This window comes from Lytechinus variegatus, chromosome 10, assembly GCF_018143015.1.
Source record: "Lytechinus variegatus isolate NC3 chromosome 10, Lvar_3.0, whole genome shotgun sequence".
In the NCBI taxonomy this organism is placed as follows: Eukaryota; Metazoa; Echinodermata; class Echinoidea; order Temnopleuroida; family Toxopneustidae; genus Lytechinus; species Lytechinus variegatus.
Window position 1 is genome coordinate 32,331,621 of NC_054749.1, and position 6,274 is coordinate 32,337,894.

Genomic DNA, 6,274 nt, shown 5'->3' on the forward strand with positions numbered 1-6,274 from the left:
TGTTGTTGTATTCTTACAAAGCATCATCTGATTAAAAAGGGTATAAAGATATTTACTTTTGGAAGGCTAAAACAAAAAAGTGACGTTAATGTCTGAATTTCAAGAATTGTAATTATGAGGGCTATTAGATTATATACAGGTGTATTTAACCTTTGGTGGTAGGAATATGAGTAATATATATATATTTTTACAATTGTACTTGTTTATCATAATTTTCTGTAGATTATGATAATACTTTTAAAGGACGTTTCTAAAGTGATAAATTTTGAAATAATAAAGATCATTTATGTATTATATTTGAGTCTGACCTGCTTTACCAATTGGATATCCCACATATATTCTTTGTATTTTGAAGGTTTTAAAAGGGATGATCTTACAATGTATGTATTTTGAGTGGTTTTAAAGGGGATATTTGTTTTATAAGCACCATAGCAAATCAACATTGTAAATTGCTGGAAAATAATCAGGGTAAGTATTTTTGTTGTATTTATGTTATCTGTGATTTACTAGCCAAGAAATCAAAACTCATTTATTACGTTTCATCATTTGACATACCATTTGTTTTGGTATTTGATTTGGGATTGTAAATCATTGATTTGTTCCATTTCATTTGTATCTTTTATCACCATTATCATATGAGTTTAATTTTATTTATTTTACCTGTTTTATTTTGAAAATTGTGTGATGTTACTTATTTTTATTTTTTTACTTTTTGTAAAGCAGTATTTATTACTGCATGTCGCTCAATTTTTTTTGCTAATATTTTTAAATTTATGCATGCTTAATTTGTTTTATCACATCTTTAATTTTGGAATAGGTAGTGTAATTGTTTAATAAAGGAATAGAAGTGGAAAATTTACAATTGATGACTGATTCTTCATTGACATGTATCATTCATTTATTCATTGATTTATTTATTTATTTTGAATGAATCATACATGCACATGTATGTATATATATATTACCTCCTTGCGGTTTAATTTTTAAGCTCAAATTTGTCACAGCCTATTTAAAACAAATAATGGTATCCAAAGTTACTGAAAAAAAATCAAAATTTTCTGACTTTCCATAACGATATTAATAATAGTACATGTAGCTGGAATGATTACATTGTATGGAAATAAATTTCTGGTGGATTATCATGTGCTTGTATATACTAAAATTGTAGTTATTTCCCTAGAATGTTATGATTATTTTGTATTAAAAAAACTGTTTTGATCAAAATAAAATTGTCTTTGAACTGAACTTGAATATCATATCTCAATTTAACTCATTTGTTGTATTCTATTTTAATGTTTGTTTGACTGACCCTGGCCATGACACATTGTGATGAATCACTATAGTAGTTTGAAACAGACAAGCGAGGGTGTTCTAAAAAAAAATGAAGAAGAATTTATGTTTGAAATGTGTGAGGGCTTTGGAGCAGCATACTCCAAATGTATACTATGTACATGTAGATCAGTGTCTTGCAAAATGACACAGGTGACATGCTGTATGTAAGGTCCTTATGTCTCTAAATAAAATACCTTCAGTACAACAATAGTAGAGTGCTGTTGCTCTAGGCCTGTGTGATCTTTTGGAGAGTTTTCTGACCCTTCATTTGTTTTGTTCACGTTTATTACACTCGGCCTAGGGGATAGAAGAAAGCCAGCTTGATATTTGATTCATATTTGGCTGAGAAATTTGTTGAGGTGCCTTGGCATGAAAGGATCACTTTTATTAACATTTTGTGCCAAAATATACTTCTTCATCATGCACAAAAGTGATGTAACTTTTTAATTGCCTTTTGAACGGGTAAAAAAAAACATTTATATGACATTTTCAAATAGTCATGATCACAATTTTTTTTTTTTGCTCGGAAACAAATCGATCCCATGTAGTCACTTATAGGTAAACATCCTCTAACATAATAAAGAGAAAACAATCAGTCACTTGAGATCTATGGTCTTTCAATAGTGTCTCTAATCTTCCATTGTCACTTTCTTTGGGTCTTGTAAGACTATTGATTAGGTGTAGATAAGAAATAAGGTAAGATCTATTCATGTGTCATATAAGGATACCCATCGGTGCTGACATTCAAATTATACAATGTGGCAAGGATTAGTCTCGCCTGTCGGTCTGGGTCTGCGTCATAAGGCCAAATAGAAGGCCCAACTTCATCAGCCCTTATAAATTAATGCTGTGAAGGCAAATGTCCACCATATCTTTTAGCAGGAATGCAACTCAGCGTCTTTTACAATACCCTTTTCTCATTCCCCATTGCTTGTCTATTATGCAGTTGGAAGATAAGAATAAAAAAGACGCTGCCAGTGCTATAGATGTTAGCGTGATTCTCTTAAAGAGATGGCTGAAAATATTTATATTCCAATACATAGAGTAGAATTCACTGAGCAAAATGCCGAAAATTTCATCAAAATCGGATAACAAATACTAAAGTTATTGAAGTTTAAAGTTTAGCAATATTTTGTGAAAACAGTCGTCATGAATATTCATAAGTTGGGCTGATGATGTCGCATCCCCCATATTCCTTTTTCTTATGTTATTATATAAAATCATATTTTTTTCATTATTTCATACTTGTGTGTAAAATAAGTTGCCACAATAAATATCTAATGCACTAAATCAGTCGTCAATCCAATTTTTCTAGTTCTTGGAGGAAAAAATCTGAATAAACCTAATTTCATATAATAAAATACAAAACAAGTGGGGATGTGACATCAGCTTACCTAATGAATATTCATGACGACTGTTTTGACAAAATATTGCTCAACTTCAAAATTCAATAACTTTGTTATTTGTTATCTGATTTCGATGAAATTTTCGGCATTTTGCTCAGTGAATTCTACTCTATATTTATTAAGCTATAAATACTTTCAGCCTGGACCATCCCTTTAATAGAAAGCTACATGTATGTGAAAGATGTCGCATCATCTTTTACACATTTCCAAGTGAGAACTACATATAGTGATGAAAAGATCATAAAGATACTTGTTTGATTGAGCTTGAAGTACATGGCTCTGTGCTAATCTGTACATTACATGTACTTTTTGAGTACCCTGCAGTACTGTAGTAAAAAAATTTGTTAATTACCAGTAAGTAAAAGTACACATATTCCTATATGTAGACTAAACTTATTGTCAAAATTAGTTTATAATTTTGTTCCTATTTCTTGTCTACCTGGGTTAGCTTCTATATTCCAGTGTGTTCAAAGTTTAAAAGATAATGAATACAAAAACAAATTGGCTTATTAATATTGCAACTTCATAAAAGGAGTTCACACAAGTGGGGTTTTTTGTATGGATTTTATACATATACGAAATAAATGTTTTCCCTCACTTGCCGACTCTCTATTTTTTCACCCTCCAAAGTGATTTTATGAGGCAAAATTTAATTTTATCCCATTTAGAACATCAGTCTACTCAAAGCTTCCCATTCTTTCCCATTTCCCCAGTAATATATAACTCCTATTCCCACCCAGTCGATTGTATCACAATATGCAGTGTATGTACGTGAATGTATAAGGAGTGTGTAGATGCATTCATTTTGTTCTTTTGAGAGAGAATGTTGTAGAAACTCGCACATGCTGCAACAAACGAACATCATTCATTGTAATTCAGGGGGGAAGAAAAGGGGACTCAACTTTTAGGCAGATATCTCCATGCCTTGCAATATCAGTAGAGGCTATAACAAGATTGAGCTGTAGTCTTTGCTGCATACAATGTAATGCAATGCTGAAAAAATTACATCAGTAAATTAAGTTTCAACTTGATCTTTGTAATGTGAACTTTCATACATGTAGATATTTTTGACAAGAATTTTCAACTTGTATGAATTTTATATTTTAGTTTTCAGTCATGAAACTACATGGTACTTTAAATTAATTCTTTGAGGGGAATAAGGTAACATATATGTTCTAGCAGACTGTAAAAATGATGGTGTTACACCAAATGTCGTGGGAGGGGACCCCACAGACATTTTACACTGTGTTTATTGGTTTAACACACTATTTCAAACGTCAGGGACCAGGGTGTATATTATTAGCACATAAGGGTGTGGTCCTCTGGCCCCTCACACAACACTGACACCTAACACAAATATGGAAGTTAGAAAGGGAGAATTAATTTGCTTGCATTATCTACTATGCTAATTTACCAGATTATACATGTTGGAAAGTCTTAATAAGACAACTCTTTCTTGCAATTCAATTAAATTTCAATTTATTAGTCTACATGTATGGTAGACATTGAAACATGACCATGATTACCAATCCAGTAAAAGAGTGATCTGCTCTTAATGGCCATTCAAGGGAAAAGAGGGCGGGTTGTACCCCTAGCACTCTTTGCATTGCATTAATAGTTTTCAATGGTCATTAACCCAAAGAATAAGGAATGAGATATAAGGGGATTAGGTAGTCTAGTCAGGCCTATCCAACCCTTATATCTGCCTTTATTCTTTAATCCCCTATTCCATGCTGGAATGCTGAAGGGGTTATGAGGTTAGTAATACCATGGACCCTACCACAAAGGGTCCATGGTATTACAATAGCAAATTTACTCAAAACCTAAAAAAAAGGGTTTGGATTGTGTATGATGCGAACATGCTTGTTTGTAGAGTAATGAGTAGTTAATACTGGTTAGTTTACCAAGAGTTACAAAAGATATTGACTTACACAGAAAGGATTTAAGCCTCTTTCACTCCACGCAGACCATTATTTGAAATGAAAAAAAAATTGCTTGTTCACTTTTTCCCAAATATATATTTTTTTACTTGAACATTTTGAATTGTGAATGGAAGGAATATAACTATTTAAGATATTATTTTCATACAGTGGAATACACATGGACAGGGCCGTTTGGTGATCTGTCCCTAAAATATTTATATTTGCTATGTGAATTGTGAAGTACTATACTAGTTATGGTTGTAACTTGACAAAGTCTATTGGAATCAATTTAGCGTCCCATTTTGAAACCATTTAATAGTAATATTTTTCTTACAAATGCTTGATTTCACACTTTAATTACAAGTATACACCATGGAAATGATGGAAATAGAATGTGTAAGTGTATTTATTTGGCATGTGTAAAGTGTATTTATTTGGCATGTGTCTCATTCATTAAGAAAATGAAATATGTAACGTTGCTAAAGTTGTTTGAAAGTTTACACTTGGGATTTGTTTCATATTACAGCATGACCACCACTACCACTACTACCAGTACTACTGAGAATTCCATTGCTGCTACTGCTACTACCACTATTTTTATCACTACACTGTACCAACACAACTACTTCTACAACTACCAACACTGTTATTGCCACCATTAAATGTATTACTTCTACAAAAACAATATAATATACCACCACCACCAGTTTCACCATCACTCCTCCTGATACTACCAGATTTCTCTGTTATTATGATTCACCCTTAGCAAAGTTTCTTAAGGATGGTCCAGGCTGGTGATATTCATATTTCAATGAATAGAGTAAAAGTAAAACGCTGAAAATTTGATCAAAATTGGATAACAAATAACGAGGTTATTGAAATTTAAAGATTTGCATTATTCGTGTGAAACAGTTCTAGGCACGTCTCTATAAATATTCTTTAGGTGGTCTGATGATGTCATATCCCCACTTGTTCTTTTGTATTTTATTATTAGGTTTATTCCAAAATTTTCTACCAAGAACTAGAACAATCAGATTGACAACTGATTGAGAACATCAGTTATTTATCGCTTATCTCATCATACAGGAGACACATCAAGTATGGCATAATGAAACATTGTGAAAGAAAAAGGAAAGTGGGATGTGACATCATCAGCCCACCAAATGAATATTCATGACGATGTGCATTAAACTGTTTTCACAAAATATTGATATACTTTAAAATTCAATAACTTTGTTATTTGTTGTCAGATTTTTGATGAAATTTTCAGCATTTTGCTTTGTATAGTTTAGTCTATTTATTTAGATAAAAATATTTGAAGTCCGGACCATCCCTTTAAACAATGCACTCTACAGACCATGATATTCCCTTTTAACCGTGTTCCACAGACCGTAATGGCTTTAAGCCGCATCTTCATAATGTTTCCAGTAGATTGCTACCGAGAGACAAAAGACTTCATCAGCTTTGGTATACATCAGGCCCAAAGGGACCAGCTCCCCATTGTATTACATCATGGAGAACAGACAAGTAATTAATCAAGGAAGCCTTGGGAATTAGTAAATGTCAAACGAGCCATGAAGTTATTGCTTGAATAAAAAAAACAATTTTAGTGGA